Source organism: Centroberyx gerrardi, chromosome 7, assembly GCF_048128805.1.
Source record: "Centroberyx gerrardi isolate f3 chromosome 7, fCenGer3.hap1.cur.20231027, whole genome shotgun sequence".
In the NCBI taxonomy this organism is placed as follows: Eukaryota; Metazoa; Chordata; class Actinopteri; order Beryciformes; family Berycidae; genus Centroberyx; species Centroberyx gerrardi.
The window spans coordinates 25,002,688-25,026,640 of record NC_136003.1 but is presented as its reverse complement, the minus strand read 5'-3'; the positions used below and the strand labels follow the sequence as shown (position 1 = coordinate 25,026,640).

At 44.1% G+C, this 23,953-nt stretch overlaps 5 non-coding genes across 5 annotated transcripts; all 5 read left to right on the top strand.

Annotated features, from left to right (window-relative positions):
• Window positions 1-117: 117 nt before the first annotated feature.
• trnac-gca (transfer RNA cysteine (anticodon GCA)) lies at window positions 118-189 on the top strand. The gene has a single exon. It is a non-coding gene; the product is annotated as a tRNA-Cys (tRNA).
• Window positions 190-1,221: 1,032 nt separating this feature from the next.
• On the top strand, window positions 1,222-1,293 carry trnac-gca (transfer RNA cysteine (anticodon GCA)). The gene has a single exon. It is a non-coding gene; the product is annotated as a tRNA-Cys (tRNA).
• A 180-nt stretch (window positions 1,294-1,473) lies between these two features.
• Window positions 1,474-1,545, top strand: trnac-gca (transfer RNA cysteine (anticodon GCA)). The gene has a single exon. It is a non-coding gene; the product is annotated as a tRNA-Cys (tRNA).
• Window positions 1,546-5,583: 4,038 nt separating this feature from the next.
• Window positions 5,584-5,655, top strand: trnac-gca (transfer RNA cysteine (anticodon GCA)). The gene has a single exon. It is a non-coding gene; the product is annotated as a tRNA-Cys (tRNA).
• A 100-nt stretch (window positions 5,656-5,755) lies between these two features.
• On the top strand, window positions 5,756-5,827 carry trnac-gca (transfer RNA cysteine (anticodon GCA)). The gene has a single exon. It is a non-coding gene; the product is annotated as a tRNA-Cys (tRNA).
• The last annotated feature ends 18,126 nt before the right edge of the window (window positions 5,828-23,953 follow it).

Here is a 23,953-nt window from a genome sequence, read left to right as displayed (position 1 = left end):
TCGTCCCAGGAATGATGTGTATGTCCTGTAGCTCTGGGTTGAGGCCCTGCTGTAATGATTCAGGACAGAACTAAGATGACAGGTTCACAGCAGGCTCACAGCAGGGGGGTATAGCTCGGGGGTATAGCTCAGTGGCAGAGCGTTTGACTGCAGATCAACAGGTCCCCAGTTCAACTCTGGGTGCCCCCTGTGTTTACATAGCTAAAATAATTACTTTTTTGTGTTGTAGCACAGCTGATATCTGTTGCCATGACAACTGTTAACAACTGCTGCTGGAGAAACACATTGTAAATAGGATAAAGATACTTTGTAATCAGTTTATAACACATTATTATATTTATATCCATTCAAGCTGTAAAAGAGAGTGAATTAGTTTAATGTCTTATACTTTCCTTTTTTTATATATTCTAATCATTCTACTTATGTTCTTTGAGTTCAATTCCTGTGTTATATAGCCTACTGTTACTCATTTGTAATTAGTTGGCAGTTGATAACATCTTGTGAGCCACTAAGGTCCAACCACTGACAATAATTTTGTGAATAAACTTTGCAGAATAAACCCCTTTTCAGCCCCACAACAGCAGGGGCTCTATGGCTCGCAATGCCGGTCACTCGATCGCTCTGTTCCCCACATTTAGTCTTGTTTTTAATATGTCACTATGACCCTTAATTCATAAGTGCAACATTATTCTCTGTTGTAAACTGTAGTGCATACTGAAGCCAAAAGTAGAGTTGCTCCCGTGCGCTCTGTTGTCAGGGGGTCATGACTCAGTGACGGAGCATTTAACTGCAGCTAAACAGGTCCAGACCCAGTCCGACTCCGGGTGCCCGCTCTGTTTACAAAGACCTAATGTGTTTAATAATGTGTTCGTCTGTGCTTTATGGTGTATGCTGAAGCCAAAGCGGGACAGCTCACTCTGTGCTGACAGTTTATTAAAATAAGCGCTGCTTGGATGATGGTATGCGTGCCGAACTTACCAGTGGACCCTAACAAACCAAATGTGCTACAAGATATGTTTGTTGTTGGTTAATAAGCAAGGCAACATGAAACCGGAGTATTTTCAGCATGAAATTACATGTGACCTTCAATCCCATAAACAGAGAGAAAGATACAAGAATGTCAGGCCCTCCTTAATGCACAAATACAGTTCCCATGTCATGGTGTACTGTGTTATAGTGTAAATGGGAGTGGTTAGCATGCAAGATAATGCTCTCCCAGCTGGGGGTATAGCTCAGTGGCAGAGCATTTGACTGCAGATCAAGAGGTCCCCAGTTCAACTCTGGGTGCCCCCTGTGTTTACACAGTGATAATATGGCTTTTGTTCCGGTCTATACAAAATCCAAAGTGCGAGTCACAGCAGACTCAGTCAGCAAAGGAGTACAGTTCATTCACTATGCTATAATACGTGCTGTTTTATGCTAAAATTAGGCGAGACAAGTCACTATCACTGTCTCTGCTTATCATGTACAGAAGGGGGTATAGCTCAGTGGCAGAGCATTTGACTGCAGATCAAGAGGTCCCCAGTTCAACTCTGGGTGCCCCCTGCAAATTGGAGTTAATGTCAATAATATTTTCTATTGGGCCTATTGTCTATTGTGTCATTCCATCGCATTGTTTTCACTCGGTCATGGTTAGTTTGTGCGTTTTTATTCCTTGTCTAACCTGTCTTTTTTAGTTACATTTGATTCACTGAAATGCCAACCAGATGAATATTTTCCCTGAGCCTGTGAGGTGTGAGCTCACGTCGTTGAAAGACTCTTGTATCTCCTCGTCCTGTACTGCCGTCTTTAGCCACACTTCGTTTCACGCTTTGCTGTAAAACGTCTTCAACGATATTCAGCCTTTTTAGATTCTCATCTGTAATTAGCATGGAGGAAACGACTTAACCTGGGGTGAACAGCGGCTACGGCACCGCTGAGAGCATGTGTACGTTATCATACATCAGCATACATGCCACACACACGCGCACACACACACACACACACACACACACACAGAAGTACACGTCCAAACACTATACCATCTCCTCAGGCTTCGGCTCACCTGCTCAAAGATTCATTATACGTAACGAGGAGAGAAGGGGAAGGAAGAGGAGGAGGAGGGAGGAAGGAGCTGAGGGGGGGGGGGGTCGACAGAGGAGGGGTCTGGTCTGAAGGTCTGTGTGTGTGTGTGTTATCCATCACTGTCTGCACTGGCAATGTAAACGCACTCACACTGATGCACATACACACGTTTCAGAACGATACAGTAGCTAGTGCATGCTGCTCCCTCTCTGACACCATTTCATCAATATTTTGTATGGCAGACAGGCTCATGAAGGCAGCATGGGTCATAGATATCCTTGGGAAATGTTTTAGAAAATGAGTGTGTGTGTGTGTGTGTGTGTGTGTGTGTGTGTGTGTGTATGTGTGTGATGTATTGGCTTGGCAACAGTATACTGTATATGATGAGGGAGAGATAAAAGCTCTTCTTGTCCCAGTAACCACAAGCAAAAGGCCATGGGTAAAACAATGTGCTACTGAGGGAAAAAGCTGCTTTGTGGTTATCTGTATGTGTGTGTGTGTGTGTGTGTGTGTGTGTGTGTGTGTGTGTGAGTCAGGTTGAGAGTGACTCAGGATTAGATGTTTCTTGTTATGTCTTCAGGCACGGATAGAGTGTATTCGACGTGTGGATGTGTGTGTGTGTGTGTGTGTGTGTGTGTGTGTGTGTGCGTGCATGTGTGTATGTGCGTGCCTGTCTGTGCACCCACATTCACATGCTCATGTGCAGAGCACCTTTGCCTTTGGTGACAGGTTTAGAGGGTAGACGAAATGTGTGTGTATATGTGTCTGTGCATGTGTGTGTGCACCTTTGAATGTGTGTGTGTGTATGTGAGTGTGTGTGCATGAGCGTACTACTGTACATGTGTGTTATTCTTATTCATATTATTCACATTCTCCAGGGAAGTGGCCAGTCTTTCATTACAGTGTGTGTTCACTTGTCTGACAGCTTGGGTCCTGAGGCGACCGCTGCTGCTAAATATCACACACCTGGATGCACAGCGTGTGCCGCTCGCTCTCATTTCGTGTCTTCTAAGACCCTATTACCATTCTAATAATATCGAACAAATCATACAGCGGTTTCACGTTGACGAGCCGACATCAGAGGGGCCGTGCTGGCACATACAGGATTAGGGATGACTTCATTTACCGCAGAATACCTTTAATACCGCCGGAGCTCCAAAAGCCGGGCAGAGGGAAGAACGGTTTCTTTAAATAACGCTCCAAATATATGGAAATACCACGGCTGGTTCGGAAATTACTGTCAACTGTCTGTCTGTGCTGTGGAATGCCTTGGGACTTTGATACAGTGTGTCCTCGCTAACACTTTGCCTTTGGGGATGTGTGTATGGTCGTGTGTGTGTGTGTGCGTGTGTATGTGAGTGTGAAGGGGGCGGGGCACGTTGGTAGGGGATGGGGGGTGGGGTCTTGTGTCATTACAGTTTTATGGCCTCATATCACACAAAATTTAATAATAATAGAACAATTGGTAGTGGTTAATATATTATGATATTACTAATCCATACATATGATCCATATATTTAAAAAAAATTGCTTCCTGATGGCAATATCATTGTTATTCATTACAATACATCTTTAATAAAGGTTGCGTGAGATATTAAACGTTCAGAAGAATGTACTGAAATTGAAATTCTGCAAATGAAAATGGATGCACACACATTTTGAAATATTCTGTAAAGTATAATTTGCAGTTTAATTGATTTTAGTAGTGTGCAATAACATGGAAATTCCAGCATTTCATGCACAGTTGATGCAATTCATCATTACATTGCTGCATTTTTTGCACAATATTCACATTTGGTAAATGTGTTGGTTTGACATTTGTATAAATGAGGTTTAGCTAGCTGTATAGGCCTTCTGTATTCAGTGTCCTCTCCTATGTTTCAGTAAAGGACTTTGCTAACCCACTTATGCAGCTGGATTTGCATTGGGTGAATTGAAGCGAAAGATTTAAATGGCATCAGTCTTGCTATTAAGGCAAAGCAAAACATCAGACAAACAGGGAGGAGCAGTGCTGTGTGTATGTGTGTGCATGTGTGTGTGTGTGCGTCTGTGTGTGTGTGGTGTGTGGTTGTGTGTGCGTGCGCAGAGGAGCAGGGGGAGTGATGTCCCTTGCCTCTGCTCAGCGTGTGCAGCAGCTGCAGCTTTCAGCCCCAGTCTGTACTGTAGGGGCCATTCTGTTGTCTGAAAGACTGATAGATACAAAGAGCAGAATGGTGATGAGAGATGACTCAGAGGATAGCGTTGACGGTGCGTTTCAAACACACTCATTCCTGCACGCTGCAATTCAACATTTGTATGCACTGAAAACAAAACCCACGGTTCCGGGTCAAGGATTTGAAGCGTGCTCTAAAATAAGGGTCACACCGTGAGGAGCTGTTTTTGGGAGAGGCGATCGCCGGCGTAATGCGGTCATCAAAGCGTGTGTCGATTTCACAGCGGCCTGAGGGGGGGAGTGGACTGAATCTTGACAGAATTTGGAGAGAACAGTCCACCGCCTCCCTCCTTCCCTATCTGTGGTCCTGCTCTTCTCCGCCCTTTTACAATGCTGCTCTCTGCCACACACAGAAGCGCCACAGATGCCGACTTATTGGTGCACACGTATGTTAAGAAAGAAAAACCCTGCAAGCGAAGCAATCAATTCTCATGCATGTAAACTCTAGACAGCCAGAAACATGTAATGTACACAAGCACGCACACACACACACACACATGCACACACAAAAGCAGCCCAGCACGCATGGCGCCCACAGTCTCATACGACAGAATCAGAGAGAGAGAGAGCATGAATGGAGCGCCCTGTTTCAGCCCATGGCACCATGCACTAAGCAGAGACAATGCCCTCATGCAACATCCCATTCATACTGTGGCACTGAGGGGAGAAAACGGAGCTCAGAGGGCTCCCTCAGAGCACAGAGGCATTATAATATCTGCTACAGGGAAATCGACTCGCTCGTATCCCCCTCTCCCTCACCATCCCCCACCTTCCTCTCTGGGCCCTCGCTCCCCGCCCCCACGAATCCCAGCGCCCCCTCAGCCTTCCTCTAACCTCCCTCCTGCTTTCTGCCACTGCTGCTCCTGCCTCTCCAGTCCCATCCCCCTCTCCAAAACCTCCTCATCATCATCAACCACCAAGGACCCTAAGGACATACGCTCAGTCCTTACACATGACATACACAGCAGCCCACTGGATGTGAATAAAGGTTCATTCCATGTAAAGTTGTGGGCCTTACACTGTATATAGGCTATATAGTTTTAGTCTGGGCCTATATATAGTCTTTGTGCCAATCACTGTCTATACAAACCAACCGTCGCTGTCTGTACGCAGGCTGAGGTTGCATTCACTCAGGGAAAGAAAATCTGTTTTTTTTTAAGCTTTTGTGACACTTTTTGTGGAAAATCCTTGTGGGTTCTTCCTATTTAGACAGCCTGCAAAAGATATACACAAATGTAATACAAATGTCACGTTCTACCATGAAATATGAAGTCAAATGAGAAGTTGATGCAAACAAGTAATGGAACGGGGGTATAGCTCAGTGGCAGAGCATTTGACTGCAGATCAAGAGGTCCCCAGTTCAACTCTGGGTGCCCCCTGCTCCAGTACAACTGTGACAATGGTCTTTTGTTCTGTGTTTGGTTTTGTTGTGCACGCTAAAGCCAAATTTCAAAGAGCCAGTGCATGTACGACTCTGTAGGGGGTATAGCTCAGTGGTAGAGCATTTGACTGCAGATCAAGAGGTCCCCAGTTCAAATCTGGGTGCCCCCGGGACTATTACACGTTTTACACAGGCCTGGAAATGATGTTTATGTACGTAGCTCTGTTCAGAGTGTCCATGGCAGCCCTTCAGAAGCAAACAGAACAAAGATAACACCTCTAGTTGTCAGGTTGATGGGGGTACAGCTCAGTGGCAGAGCATCTGACTGCAGATCTAAAGGTCCCCACTTCAACTCTGGGTGCCTCCTGCCCTTTTGTGGACATGATGCATTATGTCTATTGTGGATTACAGTGTGTTTTAAAGCCAAAGTGAGAGCGGTCAGAATGCATCCTGTTCATTGGGGAGTGTCCCCTGTATGTAGACAATTATGAAGTATATACATTATGGTTGATTTGGTGTTGCGTTGTATGTTTGCTGCAGAAAATCTAGCTTGTAGGCCTTTATGGCACAGAGCAGACCATGGCTGTCTAAAGAGGGAAAAAATCAGATTCTGTGTTATTTCTCCCTGCATAGACAGCTTATATCTGTGCCGCAAAGAGTTAAAAAATCTGATCTTTTGTGCTTGTGTAGATGCAGCCCAACACACACATACTGTACCATCTTGCTCTAGCTGAATCCAATATGGGATTTCATGTGCTTTCAAAGAGACGCAGCAGTGGTGTGAAACGAACTGCTAACAAGCAGTGGATGGGAGAAATAACCCCCACAGAGGGAAAACAGACAAGATTTATGGACTCCGAGTCAGGGTCGATTACAAACACACACACACACACTTACACACACACACACAAACCCACACACATACTCATACACCACACATAACTTCTTCACTTATTGATGAGACTGATTTCTCGCGCCCTGGAGTGCTTTACTGCCAACCCATGTGTATAGAAGCTGATTACAATGGTGATTTATGACTGACTAAGAACAACAGCTGTCTGAGCGAAGCAAGATTGACCAGAGAGGAGAGAAACTGGGGACGCATTGGAAAAGGCAAATGGGTTGAGTGAGGTAGAGAGAGACAGAGAGAGAGAGAGAGAGAGAGAGATGGAGGGGACATAAGAGCATTAGGATGCTACTGTACAGAAGCCTGGCTTCATTGTGGAGCTCATTGTGTCGGGCCAAAGCAGACCTGAGACCTGCCAGCAGCGTTCATCCCCCTCCGCTTTGTCAGAGCCTGACTGTGTCAACACTCAGCCTGCCATCACACACGACATGCCGCTGAGAAACAGACTGACCGAGAAACAACTTAGTCGAAGTATTAATAGATCCCAAATCACATGCAAGTCCTGAGGATGTAATAGAATGTAACAACACTAATGAGTGACTGATTAACAGCTGCCTCATTAAGGCCATCCCGTTCTTGGCACCTGACGTTTCACTTCAAACAAGTTAATAGCTTAACTTCTAACCCTTTAGCTAGCGTGAAATTGGCACTTAGAGCATCAGGAGTCGCGGACATCTATTTAGGGTGCGACAATGAGTCAATCGGTTAGAAACACGCATGACTTCCCGCAGAAATTCATTAGCATTGTATAATGAATTGTGGCTCTCCCCTCCGGCGGTGCGCTGCTTAAACCAGACATCTTAGAGGAGCGACGTTGACTTCAGGATCCGAGGCTCCGTGCTGCTGCTGCGTCCGCACACACATGCTGCCAGGGAGGAGAGCACGCAGAGGCCAAATGCCACTGCCAGCCACAGTTGAATTTGTTTACTGCAGATAAGTAGAGACATCCTTGCCATCACAGTGACTGAACGCTGAGAAGATGATTTTGGCTGAGCTCATGCAGAGGGGGGTGGGGGGGGGGGGCGCTGCTGCCCGCCTGTACACTCACATGCGCAGGGCTCATGTTGCCGTGAACGTGTGCGCATGAACACACATGAATGCACGCACACACACACATATAAAGATTGTTCACATGCATAGAGTAACCCGACCCAGTTATTGACCATGTTCTGGTTAAGGTCTTATTTGGGTTAAGCTGTTTACATGAACCTCTGATACCTACGATTGAGTCTCTCTGTTGCCATGAATAAACCAGTTAACAGAATATCCCTGTCCACCTGCACTGACCTGCCTACAGATAGAGCAGTCTGCTGCCAGCTCCCCCCTCCCTATTGGACTGGGCAGTAGTAGGTTACTTCTAATACATGGGAAAGAAATGATCCTATTAGCAATCCGCAATGTTTTTTGTTGACATGTACCAATACGCTTGTGGGAGTCTGAGATGGGAAAAACCGAAAGTGAAAGAAGTAAGATTTTTTCATGCCACAGTAACCCATTTAATATTAGAGTAAGCCAGGCATCTTAACTATGTTTCTCAATATCAGAGTATGAGCTTACCTGTCTAAACCAGTTAAAACGTTTACATGCATCGAGCCAAAACAAGGATGCAGTAACCGGGTTACGAACAGAACATGCATGTAAAGGTTTGTAAAGCATGAAAACCTGGGGAGGATAGCCCTCTGTGGGCCTGTATCATATGACATCACATCTTTGTGCTCTCTCCTCTCAAAATTTACATTGCAACATTTTTCCTTTTTTGATTTGATATACTTTGTTCATCCCCCCCCAAGGGTGAAATTCTCTTTTGAAGGGTTCAGCATCTCAAGATATCCTGAATCCCTCCATTTTCCATTTCGTGACTCTTGCTTCGAGAGATTCAAACGTCCTGGTGTTCCGCCAGGCGCTGACCCTGTCCCTGTTTCTACTGACAAATCCAGCGGACGTTATTCATATTTATATCTGGCCATGACTGGTGCATGAATGGCAGGAGGACAAGGATCACCCAAGCTATTATATTTTAATACCCAGGCAGTAAGTCCTTCTCAGTACATAGCATTCATCACCCATCATCCACTCCCATCTGACCATGGACACTGTCATTGCACTGTCACTGCTCGCCTTAAGGAGACTGGGAGGCTGATCAAAGACCCCGGCTGCAGGAAGGGCCAAGGTTTATCAGACGACAAGACTTAGACACAGAGTTGACACAGAGTTCAGGCTAAATCCATTATAACGCCACACAGAAAGGGCCACCAGACAGCGGCAGTCAGGTCACTATTAACAGATAAATAGTTGAGAGCGAAGAGGCAACTGATAACTAGGAGAGATAAATAGCTACCGGCATCCTGTGTGGGCGGCAGCAGTAACACTAACCCTTACCCTCCATTTATAAAAACCATATTTCTCAGTTCTGAGTGGCTCATCACGTTGGAAGCTGTTGTAAACTGTCCGAGGAACACACGCTGCATTGCATTTACCACTTTTACGGTTATTTATGGGTTGCTTAGCAAGCACATTGTTTAGCTATTATTCAAGATGATTTCCATAAACTCCATGGGAGTTTTTTCTTTCCCATTTCTCAGTTCTGCACAAGTCTCATTAGGGATTTAAGTTCATCCCTTTGGACAAATCTAGTGGGCATCTGGGCTCTTTCAAGCAAGCCATTTTAGTTTCTTGAGACATTCAGTGTGAAACTAACGGACAAGATAATTAAACTGAAGATGGTATTGTCAGTGGTTGCTACATATCCCACATCCACATCTATTCTTTTTATTTCCTGTGGACAGCATTATCTCTATAGGAAGAGAGTCCTAGTTGAGACGAATGAGTCTATGGGCATACCATGGAAAAACATCAAAGTGTAAAATCTTAAAGTACTTTATGAATATCAATTAGCTAGCTGAACCACTGAGTGAAAACCATTTTGTTGCTATTCAAATGATTGCACTGTTTGTAGAGCAGACAATTTCACACCTGATTTATCAACTGCTACCGTAGATTTCCAGTATTAATCCCTCATTTCATGTAGCCCCACTAATTCCCAGAATTTGTCTTCTAATTGCTCTCCTTGTTTGCTGCTCTTTGCTGGTTTCTTTCAGCAACATGTCCGGGCTCCTTCTGTTTCGTTGTTTGTGTAAGTGTCTCCCCTGCGAGTTGCCATGGAGTGTCACGGAGTTGACTGGTGTTTTGTTCGGTGTTTAGGGATCATAACACGCCGGAGAAAAGGAAAAGATGAAATGGAGACACAAAGCAATGGGCAAAGCAAGGCAATGCACAGCTGCCAACGTTAAGATTGAATTCACAATAGGAGCCAAATTCAGCAGATGGTGAGTAAATGTGAATGGCACTGAGCAATCAGATTTCCCACAAAACACTAGAAGGATGCAGAGGAGAGGAAGAACGCAGTAGGAGGGATAGAGGAGAAGAGAAAGAGCTATACTGAATGGCTGCAGAGTAAAAAGAGCTCTTTCAGAATCGAGCAATTTGTTCTTGGCTATGGCAACACTTGTTTCAATGCAACTTTAATCATCCAATCACGCTTTGCCGCATTAACTGACAGGTCTGGAAGCACAAAAATTGGATTTTGCTCACATTGATATTGGATCTAAAAGAAGAGATATGGAAGCGGTTCGACTCGCAATGTGATCAACGTAGTCTGGAGGCAATCCAGCCAGAATGAATATAAAAACAATGTAAAGAGAAGGAGAGGGACAGAGGGAAAAATAATGCTGAGACAGATTTAAATAAGTACAGCCACAGCAAGAGCTATTTTCAGGCCAAGTGTGAACGTACAGCGAAGTGATCACATAAAATCTGATCTTTAGGAAAAATCACATTAAAATGTAACCACAGCCCCTGTCACATACAAAAAAAAAAAAAATTAAATAAATAAAGCTGGGTCTGTTTAAGTATTGCCTCGAGACATGAACCACAGTTTCTCTAAGCTGAGAGTATGAACTCGATAAATCCATTGTTGCCAGAAGAAAACGCCTCGGGCCGCCTCGCTGCCAAGGCGCCTAACGTATACACCAACCTAATGATCATCGTGTTTACTCTCGCTCCTGCGTCACGTTCAAGACCACACAGTGCTGCGCTTACATTTGCCCACACCAAGGGACAGAGAGGGCAAAGTCTCTCATTTTCTCTTGGGCGATGTACGGCTTCTTTTAGAGCCAAAAGGAAGTGCTGAGGGATAACAGCATTAAACAGTAAGATGGAAAAATCATTATGTAGTTTAGAGTCCCTTTGTTTTGTCTTCTACATACAGATGTGTCTTAAGTGTTGACCTGAAGCTGCCTTGCACATAAAGGCAAGGTGTATACGAATATGTGCTGAAATGAATACGCACAAATCGTCACGCTTAGTGCATGGGACAGGTCCGCTGACCCCGGGGGGGAGAGTGTGTGTCGCTGCCTTGAGGGACGGACGGAGAGGTGAGCAGAGGCAGCGGATGAGGCTGAGGGGTTACGACTGCTGCTGCTGCGCTCCCATGCCAAGCTGGAGACAGGAGCGGTGATGAGATCCAGACATGATCACACTGTGCCAGCCAAGGAGCGCTGCTCTCCCCTACGGCCCGCGCATACAATCACTAAGTCATTATCATTCTCGGAACAAACACGTTCCTCATCAAAGTTAATCTTTATGTAAACGATCTGTCTTTAGGCTTGTTTGGGAGAGAGGCTCAGTTTCCCCCTCCTGACTCCCGTGCAGCAGAGGACCAAATCATTAATAAACATTGTAAGAAAAAACCCAGAGCTATTTAAAGTTCGGCCTTAAGCACTTCTGTCAAGTGAATCTTTTTTTCCTTTCCTTTTTTTTTGTTGTAGACATGAAGTCTCAAAGTGTTAGCTGCCAGGCTATCATCGAGGCTAGACTAGTAGCACGAGAGCATCTGTGCGCGCCTTTGGGCTTTTTCCTACCCATCACACCATGGTGGGCTGTGGCTCAGATAATCCTGAGGCCTTGTGGCCGTGGAAGCCCACTCATGTATGAATGTTACTTTGTTTAAACATGACTCTGGGAGAAGAGACAGAGAGGAAAGGACAGGACAGGACAGGACTGTCCTGGGAGACACATCACATGCTGGTGATGTAACAGAAATGAAAAAAAGAAAAAAAAAAGAAAATGCATGCTGCTTTGATGTTTTGTCGCCTCAAAAATATATGGAGCTTATAGCAAGCTGACAAGTTGTATCAAGTTGTATGTGCTGGTGTGACGTCATCTGATTTGGTCCTAAGGACACCGGGTTGAAACCACTGGAGAGGAAGACATTATGTGCAGAAATGCTCTATATGAAATTAAGTGTAATGCTGGTAATGTCATAGACTAGTCAACATTATTTTTACATTTTATGTTTTAGTGAAAAGATTCAGAACTTTCCTCAATCCACTGCTAATAAATGTGTATTAAACTTCTATGTTTAACAATTTAGCTAACTGAATTAGGAGCAAAATAAAACAAGGCAACAGTAAACATGTTGTCCCCCATGAATGATGAAGTCCATTTTTGGGCCAATCAGTAACAAATACGTCACCTTGTTTTGAGCTGCAATTATAGTTCCTCCTTTGGCCAATCAGTGTAATTTTGAACGCTGGAATGCAGCGGTGAGATGCAAATTTTGTCAAAATCAGATCAAAAAAAATAATCTGTGATGTCAGACATATTGTGCGTGACCCATGGATGAGCGAAAGTTTTTGGCAAAACCCAACAAGTAAACAAACATTGCAGCGCCCCCCTTAGGCCAATCAATTAAAATCCCAGAATAGAGCAATGAGACACATAATTTCCTTAAATTTCGTGAAAATCCAATCAGTGGCGTCCAAGATATTGTGTGCGAAAGATGGACAGACAACAGGTGAGCTCAAAAATATACTCAATATGTATTTGTGAACATTTGCAGAACAATCTCTAGATTCCTTAGTCCATTTAGAGTAAGTCTATGACTATGTTTGCCTGTAAGCTCAAGTTAGGTCTAATATCAGTTATGACGTTTCCATAGGAGACTGTATAAACACTGAGCATGACCCCAAAGCATCTTAGCGTCTGGAGGAACATTTTGTATATGCAATAGAGGCTAAAAATAACTCTGCGCCAGCTTGTCTGTGAAACCCCTTATAGATGCTCAATTGACCAAAATGATGTTCTTTGACACTGAATGGGCCACCACTCCTCTGGTTTAGACTAGAACAGACATAAACAGTTTCTGTCCGTAATATTTGCTTCAAAACACAGATATAATATTACATGCAATTCAAGAAACAGACTAAGCTGCTGGGCTTTTACATATTAACAGGATTCAGGGTTTAAATTTGCAAAGGTGCCAGTAAAAAAATGAACACGGTCTTCTGATTAATAGCTTGACCAAATATAAACACCATGCCCTCCAGCTTCTGTTATATTTACTTAATCAGTATATACTGTATATAGTATATAGGAGTGATGCCATAGAAGAACAATTTTTGGTTCCACAAAGAACCTTTCAAGAACCTTTTATATTAATTCATAGTTATTGGATGGTGGGTGATGGCATTAATGTGGAAAATAAGCAAACCCCACCATGGTATATATTGTGCAATTGCAAATGAGGCTATACAAGGGCAGATAAACAAAAACACAATGCAGATGTCTAAGCAAAGGAGTGCAGAAACGATTCTTTAAAGAACCTCGGTCAGAAAGGTTCTTCTATGGCATCTCCCCGTCACTCCAAAGAACCATTTTCAGTACCTTTATCCATGAGCTAAATAATTAGCTCTGTGACCCAGTGATAGAGATCATCACCTTTTGGAGTGTGGCAAAGTGTGTGTGTGTGTGTGTGTGTGTGTGCATGTGTGTGTGGTTGTGGTGGTGGTGGGGGGGGGGGAGTATTTTCATACTGGCCTGTAATAGCTGACACAGCACTGACGAAATGGGAGTAATATGTGCATTTGGTTATTGTTATGATGAATCATTACTACGCGGGCAACAGGAATGCTACACCCCGTCTCGTTTCCAGACTTTCATATCCAACCTCACGCAATGAAGTCCAAATCCACCCAAACTCCTCTCTCCACTGTGGTCCAGCTTCCCTCATGTTTCAGCCTCTCTGTGTGTGTGTGAGTGTGTGTGTCCTCGTCTCAGTGTGGTGCAGTGTGGCGGCGAGGCGGTGACAGGGTGTCTGCCGCGGCCTCTGAACCTGGCTGTTCCGTTCAGCTCTCCCGGTGACGGAGAGCGAGGGGGACGTCGCCCGGCCGCCGCCGCCCCGGCTCGGCCAATCGGGCGTGAGCGCTCTCGGACGGATCGGCGCATGTCTTCCGCCATGTGCAGCGCTGTGGCACAGATCCCCTTATGGAGTCTAACACGCTCTCTACAGTATCAGCGGCGCTCTGGTGATCGCTCTGTGTGTGTGTGAGTGTGCGTTCTGATAATGTGTGTGTTTACTGAGATCTCTGCATCCTCTTTGACTGCACCTATATTGATAATGTTTCACAGGACTTCATGTGTCTAACACTGTGGGTTTGTGTGTGTGTGTGTGTGTGTGTGTCTCTCTGTGTGTGTATGCTTGTGAAAACCCTTAACAGTTAGGATTAAGGTTAGACTGATATGAATTTTTGAAAGCATGTTTAAATTTGACCATTTTCATGTCAAAAACATCCAAAAAAAATAAGACAGGTATTCAGTGTTTCCCCCAGAACTTGATTCTTGTCAAGGTGGAAAAGCCTCTAAAACAACATTTAGACCATCATGTGACACTGAAACTCGTGAAACATCTAAACAACTAAAACGCCCCCCGCCTATTCAGACTATGGCGTACATTAGGCCTTTAAATGAAAAACTAATAAACAAAATGTGCAAAGGAAATCAAATTTCATTGCAGGTTGTAAAGACCTGTTTTTATGTAGCTGTGGTCAGGAACCTCCATCCATACTGGAAGTTTACAACATGGCTGACTGATATCTGATAGTTAATAAAGGCCCAATATCGACCCGCTACATTGGCAAACTGATATATCGGTCTAACCCTAGCTGGGATAATGCTTAACTTACTTTGACAGCCTGAGACACACCACAGCGACCATAAATTAAAGAGAAACAACAGATATGAGTACAACTGGGTGTACAGTCAGCCCAAATGTTATCTCTCCAATGCCAGACAAAACCCCTTGTGTGAGAGAAACAGAGTGAGAGAGAGACACAGAGAGAGAGAGAGAGAGAGAGGTGCATGTTAGTCTCTGTCATTAGAGATTGATGGTGAATGAAAGGCCTCCCTCTGCCCACAGTCCTCCTTCTTCTCACTGTCGTTCCGTGGCTCCGCCCACCCGGTGACCCGAGGGAAGCGGCATAAGACCCGTCACTCTGAATCACAGCCTGTGCCATAACATCCACGCTCGTATGTAAATGTGTCAGCACCGATTCGTGAGTCCAAGATATCACTTTGAATATGTATGTTCAGCAGTGAATGGAGTGTAAACATGTACATGGGGCCAGTGAATCTGTGCGTGTGTGTGCGTGTGTGTGTGTGTGTGTGTGTGTGTCTGTACAGTACATACGTCTGAGCTGATCCTAGTGACATTCCCAGTGGGAAGGAGCCTCACGACTGTTTTCATTTTGCTAGACTGCCCTTATCTCTTCATGACTATAGACTAGGTGAATTTGACATCTGATTTCATACACACTCAGTGGGATTCTCTCTGTCTGTCTGTTCCTCTCTTTCTCTTACTCTCTGTGTCTCTCTCTCACACACACACACACACACACACACACACACAGATACGGCAGGGATGTTCTTTTTCACAGTATCAGATTCATCCAGATAAACTTATTTCATGGTAAATGTAAAAAAAAGATGTATTGTTGTGTGAACGAATACAGTATTGCAGAGATAAAATAAGACTATTTTGTGTTAGACATGGTTTGAGTTAAACTGAGTGAGTATGGCATGTTTCCAGCAGAGTCTCCAGTCCAGTATTATAAAATTAAACTACAGCCCTTACAATGTGCGTGCGTGTGCTGCACCACTACACTTCATTTGCTGCAACAGTATTTTTGGATGACATGAATCACGGTGGTAAGGATTCCCTTTGTTAGAAGACATCAGCCATTTGTCTTTGCTCTTCTGAAGTAACAGGCTCGGCGTCACAGCTACACGTGGACCGCCGACTGGAAACGTCCCGGCTTCGCGAGGGGTCAGGGCCGACTGCGGGGCTCGTTTTCCTCAGCAGTCATCCTGAGTCACGGAGAGCGGGACACAATCCTCCTCTGCTCATCACTACGTTGTCTAACGTTTGGAGTCCCCCCCCCACCACCACCACCACCACCGCACAAAGATCAGGCATTTTGGACACAAGCGTGCTCAGATGAACTCTACATGTGCAGTCTTAAATCTGTATAATGGATTCATCAGTAGCATATGAACTGATTGCATTAGGGAAATACGTGAAGGTCAAAATCTCTGTCATTAGCAGCGCCATACTAAACAAACGGTGGAGCACATAACTTCAAGATTCAATTAAAATCTAATTATAATCCAGCTGTAATCTTAATTATACTCCAAAAACACCGACACGTCTCAGTAACCTCACCCAATTGCTTTCATACTTTCAACATTACAGGGGACAAATTTCACGATATCCATCCAATCTACAAGTTGCGGCTATTCTCCGAGAAAATGAACATGCGCTCATTCCAGAAACAGTTCAACCAGATCCGCCAAATCCATAAATTACATCCAAATTTACTGTATAACCGAAAGTCACACTTTAATTAAGGCCGGAGAAGACATACACTCTGGAAAAAAAGAGTGTATCCCAACAAAGAAAACACATGAACCACGCCCTCTATCTACCATTTACCATATAATGACCTCTAACAATTATAATCACCCGGTAATTACATTGAGAGCAGAAGCACCTTCCCTCTACTGTCACTTAATGTGGTTTATATGAATTGGCAACCAGAAAAACACAGAGCAGAGAACACAGCGTCAGGCAGAGGGAATCCAGACTAGTTGGCAGGCATAAAGTCACAGTTTTCCCTCTGTGTGCTGCACTCCAAGGATTAAGGCTGATGTGTGCTTGCGTCTGCTAAACAAGATACAGACATAATACCTTGCTATTTCATATCCCACAAAGCCAGTTAGGAAATGGTATGCAGCGGCGGTGACTCCCCGGCTGGGAAGGAACTCCCATCGTCTCCTTTCTCAATCCATCCACCACACCTTTTTTTTTTTTAAGACTCTACTATCATATATTGACGGTTATGCCACAAAACACCCACTCCTCAAATACAAAAGGGTGCATTTTTTGATGTGTTTGGCTGAAAGCTCAAAATTTTGTGCTTATTTAGTTGCTTACTGGCTGAACATCAAACATTCTAAGAGGGAAAATTGGGGAAAAACAGCAAGTGAATTACGCTCATTATTCAAAATAGTTGCCTATAAAGCATGTAATTGACTTAAACAAATCCCCCAAGACATCCCAGGCAACAATTATGATAATTGTAAATGCCTGATTGCATAGCAAGTGATTATCATAAAACATCCAAATAAGAGCACAAAGGTAGGAAATTTGATACACGTAATATTCATGTGATGTTTAGACATTGTTTCAGAGCAGCTAACTGTTCTTGGGCTATTATTATCTGGTTCAGAGTGGCTGAGTCTGTTGATGTTGTTCTGGCTGGTCAGGTAACAACGACTAGGGGTGGGGAACAAAACTTACAATACAAATTACAGTATTACAATATAAGCTACTTTCCCCCGTTTTGTACAGATAAGCACTAGCTTTTTATTTCCATTTGCATGTTATGATATTATGTAAAACTACACCTTGACGTTCTATGAAATCGTCTTGAAGAATGCATGGAAGTCTAAAAAAACAATTCAATTTAATCTACAAATTCATAATTCATTCATTAGTTCATTTTCTAACTTATTACAACATATAAGATTACATTTTACTACCCTCATGGGTATTATTTTAGAGTTTTACTGCAGTAAAATGAAAGAGAAACATTTGAATATAATGGCAGTATTGATTTGCCATACTTAGTGTATCATGAATCAAAAAGAATTGAGTATTACTGTATGATAGCCTAAGTATTATGAGAATATTGTATCATATTGTCTATTGTATATATTGTCTTTCCCCATCCACAATCAATAGGCTACTGAATATTTCCTGTGTAACAGGCCTAGACTGATGGAAATGTAGGAACCAGGAACCAGGTGCCTTTATGGCATACATTTATTTTTAATTAATATCTAGATATGTTTAAGATTTTGAATCTGTGCTATATGCCATCGCCATTTCTTGGGCGCTTCTTTATCACCTAGAATTTCAGAGGATCCTCAGTTAAGTAAGTGTTCTACATTTCATGCTTTTATTATGCAACTTGGATATATTAAAACACTTAATTGCTACATAGATGAATACCTGCTTTGTCAGTGTTGACACTCTCTTCTTATTAATGAGACATTTGTGGGCTTCTATTCTTGGATGGTCTCCCCTTTTTTTTTGATTTCTTGGGATCACCAAAGCAGCACAGCACAGCACATTTGTATGATATAATTTGTTTGTAATATGTTTTAAAATGACTTACCTGCTACGCAAGAGGCTATTTGCTTTTATGTAACATTTCTCAGACTTTTCTGGGCCGTCTTATGATCATTTCATAAGCGTCCATACACAATTCATCACTTTTACCTGCTGTGACATGATTTTTCTCACCAGCGGTGTAACAGCACAGAGAATGCTGTGTGTTTTAAAATTAAAATAAAAAAAGGATTGGAGCACATTGGTCATGATCATAACTAAAGTGATGGGGCATTTCCCTGCTGCCACGCAGAATCTGCTCCTCATCCCTCTCTCAGTGCTGGAGTGCACAGAGGTTGACTTCCCCTCCTCCCATATTGGTGTAAGTCCATCTATAATCCACATGGGAGTGAAATACCGGTAATGGTGTTGGAGAGGGTGAGTGGGGGAGAGGGGGTGGGGGGGCAGAGGGGTAACAAGGTAGGAGGGGGGGTGACAGAGATGGACTGCCTCCCAGAAATACCTTCACATATAGAAAATGTTCATCAAATCTACAGTATGCAAGGCTGTGGAGTGCCAAAACCACATCCACTGGATGAAAATATAGATGAGGGAATTACTGTATGAGGGGAAAATGGAGGTAGATGTGTCTCCATTGGCAGCGTACCAAAGAATAAATTCCGAATAAATGCATATAACGTCCATATGTTCTGCAGAAAGCAAGCATCATTCACTGGCGCTAAGCTCTTCCAGTTGGCAATTTCTCAAATCCATCACAGACTTTACATGTATAGCGAGGCTGAAGCCCGGGGTGAGACTCATTACTGTAGCACATATTTGAGTCAAAGCCGGTGTGGCACTGACAAATGTCCCACACAGAAACCGACATATTTCAAAGGCAAGCAGCACAATGGAACGGTTTCTCATTATCATTTATAATGCTGGGGCCAAGCTGTTCCCCAGGTTAACCAGTCAGAGTGGTGGGAGTGTGTCAGACTCATGATACACTGACTTCACCTAGAGACACAGTGTGATAATCACTGAATTAGGGAATATGTGTGTATGATGGGGGTTGTAGAAAGAGAGGCTGTTTAAACTCTAATGTTGGGTAAAGGCACCAGCACTATGAGGATGAGGATCCTGAAGCTGCTTTTTGTATCACAACACAATGTATATACAGTGTAAGGTACATAATTGAAATTATTTGAATCTGTTCTTATTTGAGTCATTATTTACACCTGGAATATATGGTAAAGGTTAGACATATGCTATGTTTGTCTTCTTTTTGTACTGTAAATGATTTAATCGGCGATAAACTTGATTTATTATAATCAGCCTATACTGCTGCAATCAGCTCTAGTTAACCCTAACCCTATTGTCATTAAAATTCACATAATTCAGCTTTAGGTTGTTATGCTATGAGCCTAAAGTCTAGCCTGTGTAACATACAGTATATTATTCAATAAAAAAAACTAACCAAGCCACTAAAAACTACTGGGTATCAAAACTAAAAATTGCATATAGGCAATATACTTTGACATTATAGCACTTGTGAAATGTATTCACCAAGCTCATATGAGTTTAGCAATTAAATCACAAAAAGAAAGTCTGCACTGTACCATGTGGTTTCACACATTTTTACAGCTCCTGTAGGATTTAACAAAGCCCAATGGAGAATCCCTGCACCGCCCATCCAAACCACGCTGCTGCTGAAATTATTTGAAAAGAAAAGATTATGAGCCACTGTGTCTCAGTCTGAAAACACTGTTAAAATAAAATACCTCTTAAAAACCTAAAACAGGCCTAATATTCAGTGACACGCTTTACAACTGATGGCCAGACATATGGACTGCAAATTAGCAGCTTATGCCAATTAGACGCGCCGGTCGCAGATGCTTCCCAAAATCACGTTTGTATGGAGAAGTTGCTCTCTTGTTGCTCACAGCTTGTCTTGGGCCAACGTGTAAAACATGCATAAACGGGAGAAAAAAAAATGCATATTAAAGAAAAGAAATGAACGAGGATGCAACCGTCGTGTGCGTTATGGTGTTGTGCCAAATGGTGCGTATATGACTCCCAGGGCGTCCATATAGGCGTAGAAATTAGCCACATGAAGAGCAGATATAGATGATAACCTTACAGTAATAGGAATTAATAGACAAATCCTTACCGCTATGCGAGTCTGTGAAGATGCTTTAAGATATAAGGTGTTCCTTGTGAGAGAAAAAAAGGTCGCTTTGGACTTATTGAGGTCCAAACTTGAATCCCGCCGTTGATTATCTGCTCCACTTCTCGGAGGAACCAGCAGAGTATTACTGATGTGTGTTGTTGTTTTTATCTCATAGCATCACTACGAGGGTTATTAAGCATTCTTTGTCCATGTCAGCTATAGGCTATTCTGTCTTCAGTCGAGGACGTCGATTAAACTATGTTGTCTGCTGCGTAAAACCGGTGCCAAAATCCCTACAGGCCCATTCCATTACAGCGATGCGAGACAATGGTCCGCTCATTTTGGCACGGGCTGTCATTAAAGCTACTTCGCTGCCAGGAACAGTTGCATCGGCTGATCACAACCAAATCTCGAGAGCTATTTCGCCCACATCTCTGTGACTCGCTCGAGCCTATAATGATAAATATGTCAGTCGCTCACATGTGCCAGTTGTCTCCGGTATTGTCCTTTGGGTCGCTCATCTTCGGGAGAGTGGATAGTTGAGTTGCCGATCTGTTGATCACCGGTCCGCCTACATCCAGCGGCGTCTCGCGCTCGTATTTATCACGACAAGTCTTTCCACCATGTGCCACAAAGTCTGACACTGGGTCAGTGAGGATCCCGCTGAGTGACAGCGGGGTTTTCTGACTGAAAGCTTGGCGACGCGTCTTTGCAGGGGGGAAGCTGTGGAATAGGATGTTGCGCGTACGCGTCTTTGACAGTGCGCGCACCCGGCAGGTTACACATCTTGGATGCGCTTCACAATTCGGACCTAAAACCTTTAAGCATAGGCTGATTAGAAGGGGGGAAATTATGCAGAATAATGAAAATGAAAATTTAACAAAAAAAAAATAAAAATAAAAATGAAAGCCTTGTTAACCCTATCTGTTTTATCTATACATCAACTCAAAGCCCACTCCCTAACTAGAAATCACTGTAATATATTCTCAGTATATTCCTATAGAGATCTGTAGTGTGTCTGTGGCACTCAGTCGTTAGTTTATAGTGACCTTATCACACTTATGGGATTTATATCTCCTATGATATCACTATAATATTATGATATTCCTATGGGGACTTATAGCTTTGCTCTGGTATTTGTATAATATCCTTTTAAAATATAACTGGTTATTTTTGTAAGGGGTGACGCTGAGTCTCTTGGGCTGGCTGCTTGGTTACAGGGCCTCCTTTTCTCTGTCCCACATTACAAGGCAAAAAAAAAGTTGCAAGTCGTGGTTGTTTTTTGGCAGGCAGGCCTGCTGTCAGAGGGCATTTGAATACAGAGTGATAACAGAGTGACTCTTCCCTGATCACTCTCCGTTTCTGATTGACAGGATTGGTCTGGTCTGGCCTGGTCTGGCCTGGTCTGGTCTGGTCTGGTCTGGTTTGTACTGGACTGGTCTGGTCTGACCTGTGAGGGCCCCCAAAGATGAAGCAAGCTAAAATTACTTTGGGATTTCAGTCGTTATTACTGAGCACACATGGCAAAGTTGGATCCTATGCAACTTTGATGAGTTCAATCTGTTGGATGGAAAGTGAACTGACACAGTTTGATGACCCATAACACAGAACGACAGATTTCACCATCAGGCCGCAAACCATATTCCAAGGAGATGATCGGGTTCCTCAGGATGCCTTCGACAGATGAGGTCTGCTATTCCATACTGTCAAATGAGCCTCCCATCCGGAAACCGGTGGAAAAGATTAGATTAATTCCAAGGTGCTTTACCGTTTGCTACCAGCTCAGCCGGCCCACTGTGCGAGGGCCTGGGTCTGGTCTCAATATGCTTTTGTGCAAGGCCCCGAGCAAGGGAACACATATGGCTCATTTGGCAAATTGAAATAGCTAGTTGCTTTGAGTTTGAAGCTTGATTGTTCTGAAGGGGTTTGCTCACATATTCCTCCACCCCCCCTCTGATTTTGCAGCCCTCTCAGGCAGCTGTGCATGCGTGTGTGTGTCGCACAGCCTCAATCAGTCTGTGGGCTATACTCTGGGATGGATTGACCTCTCGATCCTCTGATCTCTGTGATTAGACGATGATTCAGTATTGTGGGTCCTTCAGGTGCCCTAGGGTGCAGGAGTCACACAGTCATGTGGTGGTGGGTTTTTTTCTTGTTTGCTCACTGCGCCGACCTTGCCGGACCTCAGCTTGTCACTGACCTGCCGGGCAGCGATGGCGCCCTCCTGTGTTTCTGTGGGATAGACTCCATCTGACTGTTCAAGAGGGATGGAGGGATGTCACAACACATACAAAGCTCCTTAGTAAACGGATAAAGCGAGGACACATTCTCATCTAACCTCAAGTCATGTACAACTTGCAGAAACTTTTTTTGGAGACATGACATTGTTTGTAGGCTGATTCAACCTTCGTAATCTTCATTCAGCCCGCAGATCTATTAATGATTTGTGTAATTGGCCACTTCTTAGCTGTGAGCAGTCATTGGTAATATGAATCAATATGCTGAAGCTGCCTCATCAGGCTCGCCGTGCCTATAGCTACTCACTTTGGGGTGGATGTTGGAGAGGAAGGGTCTGCTTGTGATGTTAGCAGAAAGGGACAAGTGTGATCGAGTCACAGACACATGACAGAGCCAGAGAGGTGAGTAGGTGCAGAGAGAGAGAGAGAGAGAGAGAGAGAGAGAGAGAGAGAGAGAGAGGACAAGACGAAGGAAGGAGACAGCAGAGGAGAGCTACATTACACGAAAAGGAGGATGAAGAGGAGGATGAGAGCAGATGGAGCTGGGAAGGACGGAGGAGAGGCCTGACTTGCAGGAGGCTGCCCCTAGCAGGCCTTAACCAAAGCAGAGTCTCGCTCCTGTCTATATTTAGCACAGGGTCCACAGATTGCAGTGAGCGCTCCGGGGCCTCGCGTTCAGACCGGCAAGAACTGCTGCCATCCGTCTCAGCGCCCGGGGTCACGCGCGATCCCCGCTCACGCCAACATGAGGGGGAGGAGGAGGGGTGACGGGACGGGCGGCGGCGTCTGCGTACACGTTGACTTAACACATGGGCAGAGTTGATCACATTCTGTCAGAGCAGATGTCTTCAAAGCAGAGGTGAGAGGATACAAGAGCAGGCGTTGCGAACCGAACCCCTGAAAGCGTCCCCCCTCCCCCCTCCCCCGTGTCGGTACCTCCATGAGGAACGTTTCATTCAACACTCTGAAACCCTGAGCATGTTTACAGTAATTGCTCAACCTATTCATTTCTCTCTCCCCCAAGCATTTTGCAAAGGGCACAGTATCCCTCGGTATCCCGCAGTGTCCCTCGTCACCGTCTACCCATGTCTGCTGAAATAAAAAAATCCCCCGTCTCCCTGGAAAGGATTGACATTCAGTCCAAATGTCAAGGCAGCCCAAGCAATTGCTGACCCCGTCCTGTCCCGTTTCTTACCTTCCCCATCCCCAACAACCCCCCCCCCCCCCCTTCGTCTACGACTGTTAGTGCCATTGGCAGTAGTGAGTGACGAGGGACTGAGCTGTTCAGATGTCAGAGTCTTCTCTAGGTGTGACAGACTCACACATCAAGTCATCACAACACAAAGGCATCATTAATTTAGCTGTGTCAGTGTGTTAGTGTAGTAAAACCCTACTTTTTACATTTAAGGAACACTATTGTGTATTAAGTGAATTCAAAGCAGTGAGTCACAATACTGTCACCATGATGTCATCACA